Source organism: Balaenoptera acutorostrata, chromosome 18 (genome assembly GCF_949987535.1).
Source record: "Balaenoptera acutorostrata chromosome 18, mBalAcu1.1, whole genome shotgun sequence".
Lineage (NCBI taxonomy): Eukaryota > Metazoa > Chordata > Mammalia > Artiodactyla > Balaenopteridae > Balaenoptera > Balaenoptera acutorostrata.
The window spans coordinates 71,302,873-71,326,210 of record NC_080081.1 but is presented as its reverse complement, the minus strand read 5'-3'; the positions used below and the strand labels follow the sequence as shown (position 1 = coordinate 71,326,210).

General features: G+C 38.4%; 1 protein-coding gene across 4 annotated transcripts in view; it reads right to left on the bottom strand.

The window, feature by feature from the left end:
• STARD13 (StAR related lipid transfer domain containing 13) overlaps positions 1-23,338 on the bottom strand; it is a 389,825-nt gene that overhangs the window by 207,156 nt on the left and 159,331 nt on the right. The window lies entirely within an intron of this gene.

Below are 23,338 nucleotides of genomic sequence, written 5' to 3'. Positions count from 1 at the left end.
GACACAAAGATACCTATTGTATGACTCCATTTATATGAAATATCCAGAATAGGCAAATTCATAGAGACAGAAAGTAGCTTAACTGTTGCCAAGGGCTGGGAGAAGGGAGAAATAGGTGTGACTACAAATAGGCATTTTGGGGTGATGAAAATGTTCCAGAATTAGATAGTGATGATGGTTGTACAACTTTGTGAATACACTAAAAACCACTGAAGTATATACTTTATAAGGGTGAATTTTATGTGAATTATATCTCAATTAAATTTTTTTTCAAAGAATGTGATTTAAACAATAATTAAATTATCTCCTGTGAAGACAGAAAGGCAGCACAATGGAAAGGGCATTGAATCAGGGGACTTGGGTACCTACCACATTTCGGCTACCAAGATCACTACGATGGTGAGTCAATCACTTAACTTCCCTGGTCTTTAGTGAGAACTTGTAAGATAAGAGGTTGGACTCATAGATGATCTCTAAAGTCTCCTTCAGTTCCACAGCTCACTGTTTATAAGTCTACACAAAAACTCAGAATTTGTACAAAAACACAACAGAGATAAGATACATACTTGTATGCTCCTTATTATACTTCCAGTATAGATGAGGCCCTACAGCCTGAGGGGTGAGAGCACACTTTTGGAGGAACCAGATGTCCAAGCTGAAAGCCCTGCCTGGCGGCTTGCTAACTGCCTGACCTTAGACAAGTTACTTCACCTCACTCCACCTCAGTTTCCTCCTCTGTAAAATTGGGTAACTGTAGTGTCTACTACTATAAATGTTAAATGAGCTTATATTTTAGAGATCAGTAATCAAGAAGCCTACTAATAGATGTTTAAAACAAAACAAGGTGATGACAGCTTTTGGCTACTTCTAAGAGCAATTGTTGAATATCTAGACTGTAGCAAGCCATGTAGTTAGTGATTTTTTTTCCCCAAATGTTCTTTCTTTTAATCTTTCCACAAAGAGTAGAGGTACTTATTTTACACGAGAAAATAGAGTTGGCTCTGTTGAGCGACTTGGGCCAAGATCTCTTACTCTAGGGCTCTTTTTTTCCCCTCACAGAAGCCACCCACTAGGATTCCAGGGTCTCGCCTGCACTGGAATCAGGGTGGTACAGGTTTCTTGGAGCGGTGTGTGTAGCTATTAGCAGGAACTAGTGTGAGAAAATGGCATTCTTCTGAACATGACCCTAATGTGCCAGGTCCTCCTCCCAGCTGTCCTCAGATGACTTTTTCAGAACCTGGAAATTCCCAAAGTATACTCATACTACATATTCTATGTATGTTTCTCCAGATCACATTACCCACAGTTTTTTTTTAAAGATCAAAAGATTGACTTTCCATGTATACTATTCTAAATGGAAAATGGGACTAGCAAACTTTCAGTCAAAGATGTCACACCCTCCATCATTTAGGTGAGTGAACACACATACATTCTTCCATTAGAAACATATTGTTAAAGGTCAGTCACAGACTAGTCGTATTTCTAATTCTGGGTGTATGGAATAATCTAGATTTTTAAGGACATTTAAAAGTTACACAATCGGGGCTTCCGTGGTGGCACAGTGGTTAAGAATCTGCCTGCCAATGCAAGGGACACGGGTTCGAGCCCTGGCCCAGGAAGATCCCACATGCTGCGGAGCAACTAAGCCGGTGTGCCACAACTACTGAGCCTCAACTCTAGAGCCCATAAGCCACAACTACTGAGCGCACGTGCCCCAACTACTGAAGCCTGCGTGCCTAGAGCCCATGCTCCGCAACAAGAGAAGCCACGACAATGAGAAGCCTGCACACCACGATGAAGAGTAGCCACCGCTCGCCGCGACTAGAGAAAGCCTATGCACAGCAATGAAGACCAAACACAGCCAAAAATAAAATAAACAAATAAATAAATAAATAAATTTAAAAGTTACACAATCAACTTTGTGGGGATCATTAAATATTGTGTTTTTAAAATAATATTTAATGTATTTAATCTGCTGGAAATAACATTTCATTGTTCAAAACTTACTTAATTATTTCTAGGCAGGCTTGTTCCATCCTCTGTGCTTTTGTATACAGCAATCTGTGCACATAACAACCCTGATTTCTATGATCTCTATTCATGAATAATGCTAATGAATAATAAAAGCCGATACTTTAAGCACTTACCCTGCACCATCACCATTCTCTTACATACCTTACCTTATTTAATACCACACAACAAAATGATGATCAGCCCTATTTTATAGATGAGAAAACTGAGTTTGAGTGGTGAAATATCTTGCCTTGAGCCACACAACTGGGAGATGGTAGCAGCAGACACAGAATCGGGGCTCCCCTCCTTTCTGGACCTCACCACAAGCACTTACCTCCCTCTCCGGCCAAGCCAAATTCATCTCTTTTCAGAGGCCTTTCTACAAATGATCTTTGCTGATCGGAATTTGCTTTTTTTCCTTCTTCTTTCAGTATTTACAAACTCAGTTAGTAGAGCATTCATTTGTAATTTTTGGTAATTTTTGTGATTTTTAAAGTATCATCAAAGGTACTTCATGCATCAGGTTAATTTTTTATTTATTTACGAAGAAGAGACTCTGTTCTCTCTCTCTCTTTTTTATTCTACGGTGACCTATGAGCAAAAGAATGTTCTCAATAAAGTAGGTGGTCAGCAGAACCCATCAATTCACCACTCATTCATCACAGTGTTGCAATTAGCATGTGAGCAACTGCCTAACAAATATTCTATCTCATTTCAAAATCGACTTCATTTACCAATTTCATACCACTACTCATCAGTGTATCTAATATCCTCACTTATATAACTTTTCAAATCTGATGATGACAATCAACAAGAATGGCTTATATTTCTTCATAATGTACACAATGTACAAATAAACAGCCACAAGTCTTAGTAACAGGAGTCTTCAAAACAATGCAATCAATAAAATCTTGTCCGACAGGTGGAAAGAGCCCAGCATCTGTGGTTTATGCTGTTCTCTGTATAGCTGGCTGAGAAGTTAAACCACCAGAAGTGCATTAGAAAATGTATCTCATATTTTCATTTCCTAATAAATGAACCAGAAATTATATTTTGCAACTTGGAAAGGCATGTTTTCTTCAAATAAAACTTGAACACTTAGATCTGTTCATAAAAATGTAGAGCATCTTAAAATATGAACAAATGCTGGAGTTTTAGGAATGACCTAACAGCTGCTGCACATACAGATGTGATATAAACACTGCAGAAATGTTATTCGGCTATTCAGAAATAGGATCTGGAAAGCCTTCTATTTTGGTACACAAGAGTTGATTTATTTTCCTCTTTCTAAACCAGGTCTTCCAGAAGTTAGAAAGAAAAGACTGCCATATATAAAACCTAAATCAATACATGCCATGATAATGTTACATAGTTCACATTTCTACTAATTTGAACTGATGTTCCAGTTTCCAAAAGATCTACAAGGCCACTGTAGATATTAAATGAAGGTTGCCATGCCATTATGAACAAGCAATAGTATGATTTTCTTATGAGACACAAAAAACAAATACTTTTTTTTCTTTTTTTTAGAAACAGAGGTGGAGAGAGAGACAGGTAAGAACTGTAACAGAATAAAAGAATAAATCTGAAGTCCCAATATTTTTTCTTTCAGCCAGAAAATGAGTAGCACCAAGCAGAGCCACCGTGGTACATACACAGAATAAAATGTGAAGAGGGTCTCCCAGGAATGTGTAATGCTGTGTTAACAATGCCCACCAGCTTGTCCCCTGCTGTGTCTCCAACCACACCAGTTGCCTTCCAGTCCCTGTTCTGACCCAAGTGCTTTCCTGATTCTGAGCCTTCACATATGCTGTTCCCACTGCCTTAAATGCTTTTTATAAACCTTTCTGCTAAGAAATTTATACTATACTCTAGAACTTAGCTCAAATGCTGTTCCTCAAGGAAGCATTCTCCAACCCTCCAGATGCTGTTAGCCCCCCTTCTACACTCCTATAGCGCCCTTCCTTCTACACAGCACTTTCCACAATTGTAATTAAACAATTAAATGTGCTGTTTGTTGTATAGATAAAGTCAATCTATCCTTAGACGCCAAGTTTTAGGTGACTCTTGTTTTTCAGCTGTAACCACAACACCCAGCAAAGTGCCCTGGCCCCACAAAAGAGCGCTCAGTATATTAATACTCATACTTTCACCGCAAAGCACTATCTCCGATCTCCTGCTTTCCCATTTTCCTATACTTTCAACTTGATACTCTGGCCTTCAATTAAGTTAGGGCCAAGGAACAATGGGTTTTGGCAAAAAATGTGGCCAGAGATGTACCTCACGCTCATGAGAAGACTACTGGACCCCACAAAATGGCTCTGGTAAGAAACACCCCCTTCCCTTGCTCCTTGGAGCAGTCTGATTTCTATTCTAATGTTATTCCCTTTTGGTCTGGTTTCACAGTCTCTACTGAGAAAAAAGTAATGACGGATCTTCTTGCATTCCTCTTGGGAATTTCATAATGCTATTTCCACAGCTGACGATCACTTTGACTTCGGTGGGGAGGGAAATTTTTTTTAAAAGTGCAATATTTCACAACAGCTGAAATAATTTTCTGCCAAAGCCTGTTCTAAATTCAAAGCATGTCTTCTCTGTATGCACAAGGCAGCCAAAGGTCTAGAGATATAATGTGACATATGAATTTAGCACTTTAATATGCAAAAACAGAACAGATATTTTTATATACTACTAATGATAATAACTGCTATTGACTCTAAAGTAAGCAAATCTAAATTTGTTTTCAAGTTAAGCGTGTTACTTGAGAATATTCGAAAACATTTGCTAAAGGGGTGTGAACAGTGTAGACTCTCATCAAAATCCATCTGTCTGAATCTATTAACTGGCATTTCCCCAGCTGGGGCATTCCTGCATAACAAAAGCTCCTTATGCTGAGGGTAAGGGCTGATACCTAACTTAGACACTGGATTTATTTTATCCAGAATTAAAAGTTCTAAATAAATTTTGTCAATGTGGGTCTTTATGACCCAGCTATATCAAACACAAATCCAAAAGTTGATGTTGAATAGAGAATTCAAGTTCAAGATTCAAAGTCAAGGTATTCATCAAGACTGTTTTTTCTATTAAAAAAAAAAAAATCCTCCACAGCTTGTTCACAAAAACATCTTGAAAATGTTCATGTAAATTCTTCAGGGAGGGGGATGTAGTGTTTCATCACCTTCCTATCCCCTACTGACCTGACTGCTATTTTTCGCTCAGTGTTAATGAACAGATATTATATGTGATTTTTCAAATGTGTATGTTTTCAAGGGATTAAGATATTTGGATTACCTAAATTAAAAAAAAAAGAACAGAAACAAACAAACAAAAAACCCCTCCATTTCCATCATCTAAAAAGGTTAAAGGTTATATGTGTCTTTTGAGTACATTGAAGGTAGTAATAAATACTTGCAGATTGATGATCATATATTGATCTTCTATACCTATGTCAAGTTTATCCCTAAAACCTTCCCTTCTGAAAAAAGGAGCTGCTTTTCTAGGCTCTGCAGTAAATGCCATTCCTACTGGCCCTGGCTGGGTCTGTTTCACTGCCACTAATTTTTTTCTTCCTTGTACTCAAAAGTATGTATCATACATTTTTTCTCTCTCTTTTTAGGAAGTGAACTGAAAGGATTCTGAACTTAACATCAAAAAAGTTTGCCATTAGTTTGCTTGAGTATCATAAGCTACTTGTCATTCTCTGAAAACATCATGGGCACAACTGTGCTTTCAGGGCAACCAGCAGTACTTCCTACTGATGCTGAATCGTGAAGGTTCAACTTAACTCTTATCTCTAGCCTTCATCCAACCCTAAAAAGGCTGACATATCAGACCTCAGTAGCTCCAGAAGAGTATAGGATGAAGGCCTTTCCCAGACACTCTGCTTGCTGTCATCAAGCAACAGCTCTGCCCACAGACACCTCCTGATTATGCTATACATAGAGAAGAAAGAAAATGAATAAAGAAAATTCAAAATTAATATAAAATCTTGATATGACCTCGAATCTCTTTCTTCACAAAACCTTTTTATGTGAGATACTTTAAAGAATTTTAATTTTAATCCCCTTCTCTTGCCCATCCTGGTATGAGCTGGATTAAGCTATCCAAGTGTTACTTGCCAGAAGGACAGGAAAAGAAGGGGAAAAAAAACCCAAAAAATGCATACACTGCCTCCTGAATTGTCCAACACATAACTTATGAAATTTAGAAATTCATCATCAGTCCTATGAAGTCTAACATCGTCTCTGTTACTGACAGCACAAAAGTAAAGCTGGAAGAATACATAATTCATTAACTTATAAGAAGTGCAAAGGAGATTTATCCTCAACTTCCCCTCTGCCAAAAACATAAGCACTACATCTCAATGGAGTTAAATATAAGAGCTTCCTTTCAGAACAACTGTAAAAATCACAGGATGTATAAAATCATTTTAGTAGGTAGAAAGAATAAACAGGAAATCCCCTGCATCCCCACCTGGCATTAGTCTAGCTGCTCCTTATGCTGGAGGAGTCCTGAAGAGATCAAACCAGAGCTTCGGTGGGAACTTTCTTTACTCAAGCACCACTTTTGCACACTAAAGTTTTACAGAGGCCATCAAGGTAAGAGGTTAAATTTGAAATGAAATTTCATTTTGGTGTATTTCAATCCAGTAATGTAAACCACACATAGTAAGTAGTGAACTATGAACTGAGCTCTTGTTTTAAACTATTGTTTTTGGTTTTCTTCCTGTATTCAGGCATTTAGAGAAAGGAAAGGAAACCATATTTAGAGCATCTGCTATGTGATAAAATGGTATTTTCGAAGTGTGTCCCACAGACCTAGAGCTTCACAATTCTCTGCAAAGCATCTTAAAAATGCAGGTTCCTAGATCTTCATCTGCTCAACCTGACTTTCTCACCATTGGATCCCAGATTATGTATATTGAAAAAGCACATCAGGTGATTCTTCTGTACTAAAACGTGAGAATTAATTAAATGACTGTCTAAATGCATTCACATAGGTTATCTTATTTAGTGATTTAAGAAAGTATATACAAAGCAGAAATAGACCCGCAGATATAGAAAGCAGACTTATGGTTACCAAAGGGAGGGGAGGGATAAATTAGGAGTTTGAGATTAACATATACACACTACTATATATAAAATAGCTAACCAACAAGGACCTACTATATGGCACAGGAAACAATACTCAGTATTTTGTAATAACCTATATGGGAAAAGAATCTGAAAAAGAATATACACGCGTGCGCACACACACACACACACACACACATATATATATAACTGAATCACTTTGCTATACACCTGAAACTAACACGACATTGCAAATCAAATATACTTCAATAAAATAAAAAAAAATTTTTAAAGAATTATTGCACCTCAGTTCTAGGAGCCCATTAACACTCAAGTGTTGATGTTTATAATTTAATTTGTATGTTTATTCTCCACCTAAGCAGAAATAACGGTGCTTCTCTTCCACCATGAATGCTTCCTGGTTGAGCACAGGAGCCTTCAGGAAGACAGCCCAAACTGTGAGACTCTGCTTAACTCCTAAGCCTTTATCAACTTCAGTTGTATCACATGAAAAATGAGTATAATACTAACTTTCTAGGCCTATGTTAAGTATTAAACACAATAACTTGTGTGCCTGGTACTTTGTTAATACTCTAAAAGTTGTAGCTATTATAATTTCCCTTGAACAAAATGGTGCATTTAAGAAATAATTGTATATTTACCCACAAATAGTGTTTCCATCTTAGAATACCACATAAGATATGTGACTATAAAGCAATGTTATCATTTAAAAATACCTATCATAGTCATGTATCTGCTGTCTCCATGAAAGGAATTCTCTTGCGAGATCACATTTATTTTAAAAAATGCTGGCGGGCCGCCTTAAAATATTTTCAAAGTGCTCTTTTGAGTATACTTTAGAAGAATGTAGCTATTATCTTTGAGTGCTTTGTATAACCAACATGTTATCTTTATAATCAACATGTTAGTTTTATAGCTATAGATAAATAATTAAGAGTTTAAAAGAGGGGGAAATCTGTCCTTTCAAATACAAATTGTTAGTGCCAATTTTTGGCACTTTGAGAATGGACTTGCTCTTTAAAAAATCGTTAAGTCTTTCATGGTCAAATCTGGTGAAGAGATGGTGATTGATTTTCTTTGGGGACCCAAAATCGGAATCAGACCAAAAAAAGAATGAGACTCATTTTTTTTGTGTGGTTCATAAGTGGCAATTCCCAAGAAGAGCTTCAAACATTGTTGGGATAAGGGGGTAGGCCACTAATGACAATATCATTTGGATGTAAATATTTCAGTATATTTTTCAAAATGTCTTATTTTAGTTTAATCATGCTTAAAGCATCACATGTTGCTTATTTTTCACATTCTATCTCTCCACAGGCTTTCTTGAATTAATATACATAACTTAGTCTGTAGAAGTTGTTTTTCCTACTATAAAGATTTCTATCTATGGCTTTACGATTAAGCAGAAGCCAAGTATAGTGGTGAGAGAGGATGTGATGTGATGTACAGTTCTCCCTAAACCAATATGTATAGAAGTTTGAGGGGTCTTGGATAGATCACCTAGTTCTAATCTTTGTTTCAGAATACTCCTTAGCTTTGTGAACCCAGGCCAAGAATCACACACATTTTAGAGTTTGTGTCTTCATTATAAAATGAGGATGTTAATAACACTGACCCTGAAGGTCATTAGGGTGAAATAAAATAATACATGTGAAATGCTGACTAGCACAATCTCTGGCACATGGTAAGGACTCAGTCAATGCAGCTGTTGCCCGTTTTGCTAGGAACTCCATAGTGGGGAGCAATGGTTTCAACCAGACCACTCTGGTTGAAATTTCTTAATCATTTTGAAAGGTTGACCAAGAAAGGATAAGATGAACAGGGTTAAGGGATAGATGGTAGTTTTCTCTAACCGTCTCAACAATCTCCCTAAATTGAGCTCACAACTGCCTTGAAGTCATAAGTACATTATTAATATTCCCCACATTCCAAATAGGGAACCCGGGTCACAGTAAGATTTCTAAGAGTGCCAGTAAGTTATCAGTGGAGGTAGGAATCAAATTCAGCATTGTTTTCAGTTGGGTTCTCCAACAGTTCACTGCCTTTCATATGCAGATGATTTGTTATGCAATAATTTAATTCAATGCTTTTCATAAAGAATGCCACAGAAGGCCTGCTTCATGTGTGTTACTTTGTTGTTGCCCTGGTGACATTTGAGGAGCCCTCGGGCGACCACGGATATCTGAGGATTCCAGATAGCAACTCCATGTGAACAAAAAGGGTGAGTGTTCCAACAATGCAGCTGTTCAATGGAGATTCTCAAGTTGTGCATCATGAATTAGTACTTTTCTTCTGGCTTTTTTTCCTCCTTGCCTCTAGTCAGCATGTTAGATAAATAAATCCAGTTTTCCATGAGAGGCTGAGCTTATGCATAATCAAAGAACTCAACTATTTTTCATGAAATTTTCTAAAATCTTTTAAACCATTGACCTAAAACCATTCTATATATATATATATAAAATATATACTAAAGTCAGAGAATTATAAGATTTTTTATAAGAATCACTAATAGTTGGAAGTTCCTTGAAAGAAAAGATTTTATCTTATTCATTTTTGTGTCCCCAGTACCTGGTACTGTGGTTTTGCATAACGTAGGTCATCAATAAATGCTTACGAATGAGTAAACACAGCCTTCGAGATCCGTTTCAGATCTATTTTCAAGAGAGTTCTTTTTAAAGTAACTATGGCCCAAAAGCCCTGTGAAAAATAGATCAAGAAGTCACATTAGTTCCACTGTGGAACTTATAGACTATCAAGTCTCTGTAATATACCACATGTACTTCGGACACTCATTTTAACTTTAAACTTGCAAATCCAGGCAACTGCACCAAGACTTGGAGTGAAGAAGCCCCAAGAAGTGAGGCTGGCAACTGGGAAGTCACAGGAGCTCCTGTAGGTTCTGTTAAGTTAACAGAAGTCATCTTTAAAAGCCACAGAAGACCTCAGGTTCTTTGCAATACTCATGCAAGAAAAGAGGCTCTAACCATTATTCTTTAAAGTTGTAGAGCAAGATAACTTAGAAAAGATGGATATAAAAATAAATAAGGGCTTGTGATGCTTATACCAAACGCTGATGGAGAAAGTAAAATGGATTCACATAATCATAAAGTCCTAGAATTAGAAAATAATTTACAGGCTATCTGATATAGCCCTGGAAGTCATGCATGAGATCCACAAGCTTGTCATCTGGCCTCTGCCCACCCTCCAGTCTTTCCTTCACCAGCTCTCATTCCTGACGCAAGGTCCCAGCAACACTGAATAATTACTCATGCTACCTCATGCCTCTGTTTCTTTGCACGTGCTTGTTCCTCCCCTTCCTTAGAGTGTAATTTCTCTCCTTTAAGGCCCAACTCAGGGGTCATCTCCTCTGTGAAGCAAGACCAAGTTCATCACTCCATCCTCTGATCAATACCACTGCACTTGTCTGTAAGTCCTTGGGGGTAAGACTTAGTATATTTTTCATGTTTTTATTCTCAGTGCACAGCATAGCAGAGTACCTGGAATATGACATTTATTAAATAAATGTTTTGAACGAATAAATGAATGAATCTAGCTAATTCCTCTCCATTTGCATAAAAAAACTGAAAGCCAGAGGTTATTCTTTCCTTCCTTTTAATTAAGCAGTGGGCCCTTATGTAACTAGCAACTAAGTATTTGTTTTATAACTGAGATGTGAACTAAATCTGTTACTTCAAGGAGGCCTCTAAAAAGTCTTTCTGGGGAATTCCCTGGCAGCCCAGTGGTTAAGACTTGGCGTTTTCACTGCCATGGGCCCGGGTTCCATCCCTGGTCGGGGAACTAAGATCCTGCAAGCAGTGCTGCGCAGACAAAAAAAAGTCTTTCCGTTTCCACTGTTGGCCTTCATTGTCTTTTCTTTCCAACGTTTACATCATAAACTGGTTAACTGTTCACAGCAAATCATACCCAAGATCATTTCAGGACTCCTTCTCAGGCCAGAAGGCTGCAGAGGCCCAGGCTATCTGTAGACCCCTTGCTGCCACTCTTCTACTCACTCACTGTGCTCCAAGCCCCACACCCTCCTGGCCTTTCCCCAGACACATGCACATGCTCCTGCTTCAGGACTGATCCACGTTGTATTCCTTCTGCCTGAACACTCTTCCCCCCAGATCTCTGACTGTCTCTGCTCCAGTGCCACCTCCCCAGAGAGACCTTCTCTGACCACTGGATCCAAACCAGCACTCCCTTTAATTCTCCAGCTCCTTCACATTTTCTTTTTCTTCCTAACGTGCTATTTATAACACTTACATCTTAGGCATTTGTTTATTATTATCTGTCTTCCCCACTTAAATGGAAGCCCAGTGAGGGTTCTGATTTTGTCTGTTTTGTTCACCACTGAATCCCCAGTAGCTGGGACAGTATTTGCCATAGTAGATACTTAATAAATATTTGTTGAATAAGCTGAGTGAATGAAAACTTGGAGTCTCTGTAGAAAAAAAGAAAAAGCCATACGATTTGGGGGATTTTTCCCAAAAACCCATTTCCCCTAGTGCTATGATTTTTATTAATGGCCAAAAGGGAACATTTCCATCTTAAATAAATGAAAAATTAATATTTAAATTTCAACTATGATTTCTTCATTTTCCCCAACCTAACATGTGATAACAACAGCAGTATTCATTTCCTTTAGCTACAAAATGAAAATCCCCAGTTGCACCTTGGAAGGAGGCTGGAGGACAGGGAAAGTTTACGTTGCTCAAACCCACAAAGCTGATAGGTGTGCCAAACACATAGGGGTGGTATCACAGTAGGGCAGGCAGAGTTTGAGGCCATCAGAGGTGAACTCAGCACTTAGGAGGGGACAGTCAGATTCCTTTAATGTCCTTCAGTTATTGAGGCAGTGAGTCAGGCTGCCAACAAACACTTATAAAACATATCTTATGGGAAAGGCTTTGCTCTTGAAGTTAAGTAAGGCACCATCATTCCCCTCAAGAAGTTTGTATTCTAGACTAATTTCAGAAATGGGCATTTTGCTTATAAAAGGGTGGCCACATATGAATTCACCTGCAATCCCAAAAGTCACTTGGTGTGACTTGGAGTTGGAGTCTAATCTCAAGTTTATGGCTAATGAGATGACCTGGAACAGGTTAACTGAATCTCTCTGAGGTTCAATCAGCTCTTGTGAAATGAATGACTTGGACAAGACAATCTACAAGGCTTCCATATTCTCTAACATTTCATGGTTTTTTTGAGCTAAAAGAAAGAAGAGAACGTTGGCTGGAATTTCCTAGTAATATTAAAGAGTTTGAATAAGTAAGTATCATCTCTATCAATATCAGTCCACCTTTTTGAAGCTTGCTAGGAAATGATTCACAAAAGAAGTAAGAAAAGGCATTCATTCTTTTATTTCTTCAACAACTAGGTTATTTTGCCATGTGGATTTACAGTAAGAGGTAAAAGATTTTCCTTAATGTCAGACAAAGTTTCTCTATTACAGCACAAAAGAACTCTTGCTGGTGAGACAGGAACCAGACTGAAACACTCAGTAGAGTGACTGGAAAGGCAGGAACTTAAAGCTGAATGAAACTCTGAACTTTACTAGCTGTGTTGGCCTCAGCCAAGTTCCTTCACTTACCCCATCTTTAGAATGGGGGTGATAACCATGACCTCAGCGTGTTGCTGTGACGGTTCACAGGACGAGAGGGGGAGAAGCACTGAATCGGGGCCTGGCACACAGCAGACGCTCACGGTCCTCCCACCCTCTCGCCCACCAAGGGGCACTCAGCTATGGAAGGGGGAGATAGTGGCCAGGTGGGAAGGACTTGAGCCAGTCCTTGAAAATGGGTTGGATCTAGGTAGGCAGAAGGGAAATAAAAGGATTAGGACTGGAAGACATTTGCATGGCTCAAGGCATGGAGTCTGAAATAACCGTGAGCGTGAGCGTTTAGAGCCATTTCCAGTCACTGGTGGGAGGACAGTGCCAGGCAGCCTGTAAACACACAACAACAACAAAAATCACCTAGGAGCCTTGTTAAAAAATGTATACTACACCCCCTCCCACCCCACCCTCCACACACGCACACACACACATACACATTACCCCCTAGGGATGATTTTGACCCCTTGGATCTGGGGAGAAGTATTTTTAAAAAGCTTTTCTGGTGGTTCTGATGCTCAGTCAGGTTTGGGAGCCATTGGGTTTAGTTAACAGCAACTGACTGATCTTACAGAGCAGGGCTCACACTGGGCAGCAGGAAAGTGAGCAGAGGGCAAGCACTGGGGTAGGAGCCTGGGTTCAAATACCCCCCTGGCCCCCTCTGGCCATGGGACCTTGGATAGTCACACCATTTTTCTTATCCTCATTTGTCTTATTATGTAGTAGAGATCATAGCACCCACCCTGACTACCTTAAAGGACTTTTGTGAGAACCTATTGATTTTAAACCACTGTCACAAACTTTAGTGGAAAAACACTTAACTGTAAAGTGTTACACAAATATTCAGGATCATCATTAATCATCATCATTATTCTCACGGGGACCCTGGGATGCCAGAATGCCACAGTCAGCTCCCATCTATTATACCCTGCTTTAATCTTGAGGCAACATTGGGGCAAGGCTGTGGAAATGGTTCCATATTGTCGCTACCCAGGAACAGTTACCCCTCCCTAAGTGCTAGACTGTGATTAGGGTTTGGGTCCTGCAGTCATCCAGGATCTCACAGATCTCTCAATGACCTGTATATCATTCAAAATGTGCCACTCTCATAAATCTACATAACAACAAGGAGTAGTTACTTAATTTCTCCAAGCCTTGGATTTCTTCATGCGTAAAGTGGGGACAGTATCAGTACCCAGGGCCACACTGTATGATTGTGTAGGCTGTGCCAGGGGGACGATGGAGGTTGAAATCCAGCCTGGGGTACACTCACCTAGCCACACGCCCATGGGAATGTGTTTTCTCAGAGGAGGCACCGTTTTCTAACAGTCTTATTCTTTTTGCTTTTTTTTTTTTTTAACATCTTTATTGGAGTATAATTCCTTTACAATGTAGTTCATGGCCCCGAGTGGAAGCCTTTTTCTTAATCACAGCAAGCTGCTGTGTGTGCTAACAGGGACCCTGGGAGTACTTGCCCTGAAGCCTGGGCATCAAATGAAAAAACACATGAAGCCTTAGCACAATGCCTGGCATAAAATAGGGTCTGATTCAGGGTAGCTGAATCTGCCTACTCTTTTACTATTCAGAACTACACAAACACGTTCTTGTTTGAAGTAGCTTAAGAGAAAATGAAAATGCACACACTCTTCTTTTTATTCAATTGCCCAAATACTTTGCATTAAATAATGAACCTAACTTTCAAACAAAGGAAGATGTCTTCTTTTTTTTACATCACTAAATGGGGAGTTCTATGTCTAGCTTCTGATAGCAAAGGAGGATTTAACCTATGAAACATTATGAGACTAGACTCGGTCAGCTTTAGTGTTCCTCACAGAGACAGATGGACATCATGACAAAATAAAACTCGCTGATATGTGCTGGAAATCCCTGGTGATAAATCACAGGTTTTATTACTGCCTCTCCTAATTTCCTTTTCTTAGTAAGTAGTTCTAGGTGAAATCTACACAGGAAATAGCCTTAATGGTTTTAATAGCAGTGGTTTAATGAATAATCTATTACGGATATTGTAAATAAATTTTAAATTAAGAAAGATTAATTAAGAAGTTTTCAAAAACAAGCTTTGGATCTGAAAATCTAGCATACCAAGAGTGTGTAATTTGTCCCAATCTCCTATATACCTAAGCAATGCAATACCTTTAAAAAGCTAGTTAAAATACTTGCTTCAGTATATGTAATAACTAAAATATAATCATTATAACTCTGTAAACACCAGGGGTGATGTTATTGCCTTATTTCATAATGATGCTGTCACAATCAATAAACAATAAAAGAAAACAAACACACTTTCCTTCTTGGGAGATCACCTCCCCCAAGAGCAAGTGGCACAGAGCATATGGAGTATAGATTGTAGATGCTGAAGGGAAAGCTTGCAGGTTCCTTCCAGATCTAATATCCTGTGATTTTACAAGTCACTTTTATCTTACTTAAATAACACCAAATCACCAATGACAGTGAACTCACCAATAATGCAGGATTAGCTACCTCATTTGCCAGGCCCAGTATAAAATGAAAATGTGGGCTCTGCATTCAACAATTATTAATAATTTCAAGATTGTAACAGTAGAGCATATAAACTAAGTACGGGACCTCTCTGAGCATGGGGCCTTGCCTGCGTGTGGTGCAGGGACTGTTGAGATTCTACTGGTATCTGCAGGCCCTGGACTCCTAGCTTTCCCCCCTCCTTGTTCCTTCTCCAATTCTGGCAGATGTAGTTCCAACATCAGAAAGTACCAGTTAAGTTGCTGCTGTTGATGGGGGCTAGGTAACCAAAGCAGTATGGGGAATGACACCGGCAGGCATCCTGGGGTGCCCTTCTGGGCTTCTGCCCTTTCCTTGTCTATCAAAACATCTGATGAAATCCAGACAGAAAAGGAACTAAAATACTTAGAGCATTAAGTTTCCTTTAGACACACAGTCTAGTTTTATAGACTCATTTTAAAGTTAAACAGGGCCTTAGAGATAATCTAGTCCAACTTCTCTCATTTTAATTTGGTGTCCATCAAATTCCATTTAGGCCAAGGACATGGGAATGATTTCTTGGTTGCATAGCTCTAAAGCTGATAGTAATTTTGATGAACAAACCGTAATTGATGATCTTTCAGAAAAAATGTTAGTATAATAGTATGATGAATGATTCATGCTATAACACTAATGGATTTGCACAAGATGCTGCCAACCACGTTAGCAACATATGTACGGTTTGATTTTGTTTTTAAATTCGATTCAAAGCAAAGAGAGTGAGGCTAATGTCTTAGCTCTTGGAAATCCCTGAACATGGGATCTAGAATGGGTCCATAAGATATGGGAACAAGGCAGATGAATCCAGGTATGAAGCGAGTGGCTGGTTTAAGGCTAGAGCAAAAAGCATCTCCTTTAACAGAAAATGTCTGTTCTCCACAGAGAATACATCTATGTATCTATATATCTATATCTACATCTATATACATATGTATTTTTAAAAAATGAACTCTTATACATTGTTAATTAGGGGTCAGGCACTATCCTAAATGCTTTGAAAATATTAACTCATTTAATTCTCATGACAACCCTATGAGATAAGTCCTATGCTTATCCTCCTTTTTAAGATGGGGAAATTTAGGACCATCAAGATTATTTATCTTGCCCAAGGACCCACTGTGTAAGAGGTGGAGGTAGGGTGCAAACCCATGTAGTCTTGCTCCAGTAGCTGCTCTTAACCACTAGGGCATGATGCATGCCAGTAATCTTCCACCATGCCCAAACACCACTCACCCCGCCCTCCACTGCATTGTATGCAACAAAAGTAAAACAACATGCATTTAAGACACTTGGAGATCTATGCTCCCAGCACTGTAGCCATAGCTGTGCCAAATAATTATATCAACGTTATGGCTGAACTGATGCTAATTTCACAGATGAGAGTTACCATTACACAGCTGTGATTTTATTCAAATGATGATGCCTCAAACAGCTTCAGTCACTTCTCCACCACCACCACCACAGTGCTTCTCTACAGGGTTAAGAGCAATTTTCCACTTGTCATTGTTGCTTTGATTTAGAAACTAGAAATTTAAGAACTAGAAATCAAATGCTTACCCTAAAGCCTCTCTTCTTTCTTTCCAAAAAGAATAAAACAGCCTATGAGACAATGGTTGAAATATGTAAAAGCTTTTTTTTTTTTCTCTCTTACTTTCATTCTAACAATTGCTCCTCTTTTATGTCTATTGCTTATGAAGTCTTTTCTTGGGACTAAAATAAAGATGTAATTTATTTCCAGGACCATGGGGACAATTCCTCTTGGCTAGGAAAGGTGTGATCCATCATTGTTTTTCAAGAGTTCTGCAATGAATGCAACTCAGCGTCGGCCAAAGAAAGGAAGCCATCTTTGCAATGTCATTGTGACAACCCAGACATTCTCACGCAGCAGTAGATTAGTTTAACTTATTCTGTCACACCTTCCACATATTCATATATTTGTACTTTCAGGACATTATTCTAATGGTAAACATTAAATTTCAATGGAAAACACATTCAAAGATCCTTCAAGAAACCTGGACATGTTTCTACTTTATCCAGATGGAGAGAGGATAAGAAGCATATAAGACTTTCCAATTAAAGTCATTGATAGTAAATGTATCAATTTTCAAGAGGTTGAACAACAATTATCTCTAGGGTTCATTTAATTTCATGCATAGGAAGGAGAAAGAAGTATTCAACAAACACAGTATGTCATGATGAAATACAGATTAAAATATGCCCTATTACACAAAATAACAGAACCATAAGGTTCTGAAATTTTTATTTTAGATAAAAATGTTACTAAGGAAATATTCTGCCTGAGAACATAAGATAGCTTGACACAGCAGATTTGCAAATACAATATTGTGTAGTCATGGTGCATTCTATACTGTCCTTTAGCACTTTCTGGAAGCCTGCTCTATTTCTGGTTAAATAGATGAGTTAAGGGATTTGAGCAGCAAAATAAAATTTGTGTGCTTTGCCAGGATAAAACCACAGTCCTGAATTAATATCCTGCACTACAGTCCCAACATGCTTTGACAAGGATGCTATTTCATGGCTCAATAAATACTTATTGACTAACTACAAACATGACAAAAATGTTTGCCCTTCAACTCGACTGCCTTAGGACTAAACACTCGAGGATTCTGAAAAAAAGCCCAGGAACATTGCAACACTTCTCAAACCACGTTTGTTTTCATTTGGCAATATCCCTAAACTTGCAAAAGGGTAGAATAGAAATATACTGGTGGATAAACCCCCAGAAAACTACAAGGTCTCTAAGCACATTTTTCTTTATAAGTTGTTTTGTTTAACATAAGATTGAAAAAGCACACACACACACAAAAAGAATATATATTAATTTCATAGACATGCTCCACATCTAAATGATCAGGTTGGTAACTGATCCAAAGCTGTATTAAATGGTCTTAAGGGATTTCAGCCAACTGGCAGGGCTCCTGTCTCCTATTCAGAGCACCCACCCACAAATAATGAACATGGTCCTCTCTTTGCTCCAGCTTTAGGAGAAAATGTGTTACTTCCAAGGGTTGGGCAGCATATTGCAGATGGGTTAGGCCATGTTTAAGTTATCTTCCTTACAAACACAAAAACTTAAGATGTGGTTACCTATTTTTCTCTGAGAAATTTCCCTTCAATCAACTTTATTATGGACAGACCATAATTGGTAAAGGTCAACAAATGGATGCAATATTGGAAAATTCAATATAGTACAGAAACTTTCTTACAAGCTAAACTTTGATTAGCCTATTCCCAGATATCACAACACTGGAGAAGTCACCTTTCCAAGATAAAGTTCTTACCCCATTATATGTGGAGCCAACAAGTCACGGTAACCATAGACGTATTCCTGCTAAGATTATTTTTATCTAATTAACTATATTTTAATTTTTATGGGGCAACCCTAAGAAGTCTTTCCTTTAAATGTTATTTTTACTTTGCAATATCATTTTTAAACTTAAAATGTATATTTTATTAGTGTGATATATTTTTATGATTATTTTTTATTCATCAAAAGTTCTGGGACCAAGTAGGTCTGTCACAAAAGATTATTTGATATATCACTACTATTATACAGCTATAAGAATGCTGAGTTTAGGAACAGTGCTGCTATTTTTCTTATTCCCCAGAAATTTAGCACATGTATATGTATATACAGTTCATGTCCCAATATTGTGTTCTAAATAAAGGATGCCCTAGGACTTGGTCCTTGGCCCCTCCTCTTAACTATATTCTCTTCTAAGTAACCCCATCCAGTCCTAAGGCTTTACTCTATAGTAGTCATATGCCAATAACTCTCAGATTTCTATCTTTGGCTTTGACTTTTCTCCCAAAACTTTACTCATACAACCAGCTCTTTGACTTTTACTTTGGATGTCTAATAGGCATCTTTGGCTTAATTTGGCCAAAGGAGAACTCGCTCTTCATCTGGCTTATGCAAAAAAAGGTCCTTTTGCACTTGCAAGATGCAAATATTCCACCTGTCCCCAACTCAGCCCATGGCTCTACAAACCTAGGAGCCCTTGATCCCTCTCCCTCACCTCCAACAAAAAATGTCAGCATTGTTGTCTCTACTTCCAAGACATACTCCAAATCTGTCCCATTCTCTCCATTTTCATCATTATCAGCCTAGTCCGTGTCACTGTTTCTCTCTTACCTGGACCACTCCAGTAGTAACTAATTCAGGTCCTGTCCCTCCTCTGTTTAAAATCCTTTACTACTTATCACATGTAGAACCAAATCCAAACTTCTTGCCCTGGCAACAAGGCCCAACCTAATCTTATAACCTGACTCTACCCATACCTCTGACATGATCTCTTACCATCTACTTGTACCACCTTTTTTCACTATGCTCCAGGCACACCGTTTTTGTTTTGTTTTGTTTTGTTTTTTTCCCTTTTCTTTTCTGTCCCTGTAAAATATCAAGCTCATTCCAACCTCACTTAAGCAAAACTTTTCTTGGGGACTTAGACTATGATCTCGTACTAGACACAGACTGCTGCGAGTTACCATATGGTAGTTAACACAAGTCAGTGATTCTGAACCCGGACTGTACGCTGGAACCAGTACTAAAAAAATACTGATCCCCAGGCCCCATGTGAACCAAATCAGAGTCTCTGGGAGGCAGTAAGGACATTCATATTTCCAAAAGGCTCCAGGTGACCCTGTGGGTAGCTAAGGCTGAGAGGAACCCTGGTACATATGATGTCTTCTCTTTCTCTGATTTTCATTGTATATTTACCTGACTTAGATTTTCTTTTTTGTTATTGTTAATATAAATCACATCTAAATGTATTCCCTTTTCAAGAGATGTTTAAAAAGAAAAAACTGACAGAGTAGGATGGCCTGTTCTTTACAGTAAAGTGATAATAAAAAGGAAGGACACTGACACAAAACAAATGAAAACGATCAGCTAGTATCATCCTGTACTTTTTGCTATCATGGAACACATTTAGATTTTAATAAGGAACTTTTTTATGGCCCATGTTCTATTCTTGATCCCGCTCTGCATTAAAGTCCCAATCTCATGTTTACATCACATCACAGGATGCTACTGTTGACTTTGAGGATGAATAAACCTGTTTTAACATGACAAGAACTTGCTGAAATTTGGTGGAATTAGCATTTCTAACAAAACTCAAACTTTTCAGTGTTTTAGGTTAGTTTATTTTTGGCAGCAATATAACTTCCTGTGTCTAAGAGAAATGATTTAAAATAAGACTATGAAAGAGATCAAAAGACTTGGCCATCAATTAGTTCACAAGCTACCTAAATATTGTTATGTGAGTATAAAGGAATCATACATATGGATTACATTTCCATTAAAACAGAGTACGGTTTTAAAATGAAGGAGCAGAAAGCTTTAGAAAATTCATTTGGATTTTTTCAGACCTTAACTTCTTTTTTTTAATAAATTTATTTATTTATTTATTTTTGGCTGCATTGGGTCTTTGTTGCTGCACGCGGGCTTCCCCTAGTTGTGGCAAGCGGGGGCTTCTCTTGTTGCGGAGCATGGGCTCTAGGTGCGTGGGCTTCAGTAGTTGTGGCACGTGGGCTCAGTAGTTGTGGCTCACGGGCTCTAGAACACAGGCTTAGTAGTTGTGACGCACAGGCTTAGTTGCTCCACGGCATGTGGGATCTTCCTGGACCAGCGCTCGAACCCATGTCCCCTGCATTGGGGGGTGGATTCTTAACCACTGAGCCACCAGGGAAGCCCCAGACCTAAACTTTTGAAAAGTAGTTCAAGCTGCTTACAAAGACCAGAAGCTAAAGGGTATGCTTCTGCCTAGAGAATTTAATGATGCTATAAAAGTTAAGAATTGTCACCAGTGGTGGCTGATTAGGGAACTGAAGAGGCCAAAAGAAACTGTCATTCACCTACCTTGAAGAAACCTGTGTTTACGCTTTATGACAACATCTCTTTCTTGCAGCCCTTGGCTTCTTGCAGCGATGGTAATGGGCAGGGCACACCACATAGGAGCCCCAACAAGGTAGATGTATGGCTGTTTGTTTTAACTCTCTATAAGCCCATACACTACCCAGCCCAATAGGATGACTGGGAGACAAGCTATTTTTGGTGCATAGGGTTATCCTTGTCATTGCAGGAGGAAAGAGCAATTTTTCCAATTAATTTTGTTGTTCTTTTTAAAACTAATTGCAAATGACAGAGAGACTTAGAGAAAGGATTTGAGGTCCATGTGTCTCCATAAGAGCCACGGAGAAGGCAGCGTGGTATAACACAAAATGGGCACAGATGACCTTCGACTTCTGACAACCTGAATTAGAATACTTCTTTGAACACTAACTAACTTTGTCATCTTGGGAATAAACAACAATTACCACCATTATTTCAATGATCAATATTGAGATGACAGGCGAGAAAAACTCTTGCTGACTCTTATGAGGATTAGAGTCTTAGGTAATTAAGAAGTAAGTACATGTTGTTAAAAACGCCACAATCCGATGAAAGTCTGTCAGCTACTACAGAATTGCAAAGCCCAAAAAGAGCTCCCAGCATCAGTCTTTCTTTAACCAATAACTCCCTTTTATAATTCTGTAATGAAATGAACATATTTGAACATCATTCACACCTCATCCTTCTATCGGTTTCATTACTTGTGTCATTGTGATGCGTGTGAAGAAATAGTTTTCCAGTTATGTATAGTCCCCTCCTTCCCAAATACAGTCCCACAGCACAGAAATCCACAAGCTTCACTATGTTTAAAACAGCTCTACTTCTTCTTGTCTTTTTGTCCCATTGACAAGACGGGCTTTCATGAAGAGAAGTAACAGTGAGTTAGAATAAGGATTTCCTGCCTCAGGATGTTAAAAAGCAAAAGGACGCATCAAATACCTTCAGAATGCTCTAGACAACAAACACAAGTTTGTTATAAAGCACTTTGAATACTGTTCTACTGACTAAGTGTAATATGAAGAAAATTTTAGGGAAATTATAGAAGTCCCAGCACAAAACTTTTACGTGATAGAAAAAAGCTGAAAAAAAAACAAAAGCCAATAGCCTCACGTCATCTCTTGGGGGGTGGGCAGAGTCTCTCTGGGGTACATTCATACAGTTGGTTATGATGATATTGTGAACTAAACCATATAAAGAAAACTTTTACAAATGAAGAACACTTTCACCTAGAATTGATGCCAACATTAATAACTTAAGTATTTCAGTGTCTCATGGCCAAAGTTCCATATTTTAGCTACCTTTGCAAGAAAACCCAAGAAAATCAATTTGCATCTAAAAGCTCCTTCATGGAGTTGGCTTGGTTTTGTGGCAAGCATCCCAGCTTGCTTAGAGAAGCAGAGGTTGAAGTCTGCTTCACAGAGGATTGTTTGGTCCCAGTTGAATAACCTGCTGGCATCCACTGTTAGCAGAGTGGTAAGCAGATATTAATATTCTGATTAAACATTTTAAAACCTCACACCACTATTTTAAAAAATAATTACACTATTCTGGGAGAACCCTTATACTTACCATTCTGAAGCCACTTTTAGCCTTAATTTCTATATATCCATGATCTTAAAAATCTCTACCTATCACTTATTTCTCAGAATCAAAACTTTTTCTCTCCACCGCCCTAACTAAACTGCAAAGTCTAAAATTCATGTGAATAAATGACTTCCCTGGAAAATCTTAACGGTTTTAAATCTTTACATTACACTCTCGTCCTTCCCGATGTCCTTTTGAAAAAGACAGGGCTGCAGTCATCTTTGGCCTTAGCTTCTATAAAAACCCAGCACAGCTTTGGCAGCCCTCTTGGAAAGACTTCTTGTTTCCTGAGGATCCATTGATTTAACAAACTTAACAAACTTAGTAACAGAAGCTATGAAAGAGACATTTGCAGTAAGCATTCTGAAGTTATGAAGCAACAAAAGTTTACTAGACCACAAAAACTTCTCTAACACCATCCATCATGTAGATTATACAATTTAGCACGATAACACAGAAAGTTATTAGTTGTTATTAATTAGGTCTGCAATGCACATACAGGTCTTTAAAAATCAACAGTCAAAACTACTGGGTTACCACAACTTATTTCTGGGTCCAGACTGCAAAGCCTGTTTATTTCTT